Raw genomic sequence first — 2,495 nt, 5'->3', positions numbered from 1 at the left:
TCTTCGACTGATTCCCCACGACCATCCGAATAAAATATTTGAGCTACGAAGATACGTTTTTCAACCAGATAGACCAATTGGTTTGAGAGCAAAAAATCATCTCCTAAATCCCATACCAACCGGAGAACAAATTGTATTATCAACGTCCAATGGCGACGTCTGTGCAATCTTAGAAAAATCATCAAGCCAAAGCACGAGCATTCGTCCAATATTTACCTCTATTTTTGGGATCACAGAACGAGTTAAAATAAACATGAATAGCGGCGCGGTTGAAGGACTGACCGCAGAGGAAATCGCGGAATGTCCAGTAACCCGCTCGGGACAGGTAAGAAAGAGTTATAGAGTATTACGCCTGTAAACCGCAATTTGATCAGACTGTTAACAAATTTTTTCAAACGAGCACCTCAGAGAAATCGGACGCTTTGATTTCCACTTTTTTATGTGTATTCATGAATCATATCATGAATTATATTATCTTCTGGACTCCCTATGTAAGAACAAGACGTAGATTCATTCTAGCGCGGCAGAGATGGCCGCTAGAAATTGAATATTCAAATTGGAAATTTTCAATTGCGAGATATACATTATTGTAGAGAAATACAATCGGCATCATTTTTGTCTTCTACGGAAAAACCTATTCGTTTTAGTTTTTTAACAAATTTCAAAAAACAAGTCTTTTTAAACGTCAATTTTAAATTCATTTTTCTGTCTCTAGCTCGTTCTTAAATCGCCATTCTATTTGGAGTTTCTTTCTAAATTCAGAGGAAATATTCCTTAGAGAATTTTTGTTATAATAGTAAAATATAAAAATGTCAATCTTTATTTATAATCACGTAAATAATTGTTATCTAAGCTATTGCATAATTCGTTTCAAAAAAAGTTGGAGTGTTTTATTTATCGAAGAAACTTTAAGCAAATAGAAACTTGGTGAGGAGGAGTTGTTAAAGAAAGTACATAGAATTTTTCTGTTACAATAGTATTAAGAAACGTGTGCTTAAATTAGTTTCAATAAGACTAGCTCATATCAGATGTAAATATCTCAAAAGCAATATCAGTAGAAAATTAAGGACCTATATTTTAAACTGAATTTCGAATTAAAACATTAATCTGTATTTATATTATATGTTCGAGATTGAATGATAATTTTAATTCTCTGTCTATATTTCTTATTCTCAACCTGAGCCACACTCTTTATGTATGTATGTATGCGTTTGATTTTTATATCAATTTTATTGACATGAATAGAGGTCAGTTGTGTTAATGATTCACAGTGACTTGTCCTTGTGTTGCATTTATCGTCAAAAAAGTTTTACATTCATCCTTTTTTCTACAAACACAAATTTGTCTTGCTTTCAAACATTCATGGTCTTTCGCGACTGGTTGTCTTTCAGTGTACAATTTTCGGCTGGCTTGTGAGTGATAGTACCATAATGTGTGCATCTCAAATCAGTAATTGATTGCAGAAGTGACGATTGACATTTTTTTGCTAATGTCTTTTTTGGGGATTATCTAGAGTGAAAAGTAACTTTTGAAACCCGATGTCAAGATACATATATATCGGACACTCTAAACTGCAACTCTATCAACATTTTCAACGTGGAAAGCTGAAGAAAGCACCAAATCAATCCGTTCTCTAAAAGCATCATTTTGGATTAGGGACATCATTTCTCATACAGAACTGTTGCGTAAATTATCGAATTGTATATTTGTATTCATTCTTTTCAGATAAGTATCTTCACTTCAAATAGAGTTTTACCTTGATCTGTTTTAATTAAAATCTTGTTTTCATCAATTTTAATTATAAATATCGTGTTTTTCAAAATGTCAAAGGCGGATGAATGCCCCTTAGAATAAGTACAACTCAGTGAATGCATTCGAAACTTGAAATTCGGTACCAAAGGAATCCACTCGGTTTTTGAATGAAGCGCGATTAGAAACTCTTGAATAAAATTTTTATAAACTTTAAACACAACATTGGAAGTGAGCTTCAACATTTTAGCTACCACAAATATGCTGACCATTTCAAAATTTACTTATCGGGACCGATTTCTTCTCTGAGTTTTCTCTAACTGTTTGTAGACCTACTTCATCTCCGTCGCTTAAAACTCTGGCTTCATATCCTCCACTTTGTATTGAGAGTCTCATTTTCCCTTTCTCGGAAATGGTTAAAGATCTGGGATATTTCCTTAACCGTACCTTGTTCTGGAAGGAACATGTAAAGATCATCTTGAGGAACACATACAGTATTTTACAACAACTATATAGAAATAAGGATTCTTTACCTTCATCCACTCGGATAATTTTGGTTAGAAGTCTAGTCTTAGGGCACTTTGACTACAGTTGTTTAGCATATGATGATTTGACCCAACTTTAGAAATTACTCACTGGTAAACTATCACATTTAATTCTCCGACATTTTATCTTTGAATTTCCTTCTGTTTTTATTAACTTTTGTAAATTTTAATTTTTTATGCACACAGTTTTACCCCTTTAAT

Source organism: Belonocnema kinseyi, chromosome 6 (genome assembly GCF_010883055.1).
Source record: "Belonocnema kinseyi isolate 2016_QV_RU_SX_M_011 chromosome 6, B_treatae_v1, whole genome shotgun sequence".
Taxonomy (NCBI): Eukaryota; Metazoa; Arthropoda; class Insecta; order Hymenoptera; family Cynipidae; genus Belonocnema; species Belonocnema kinseyi.
This window is presented reverse-complemented; position numbering follows the sequence as displayed.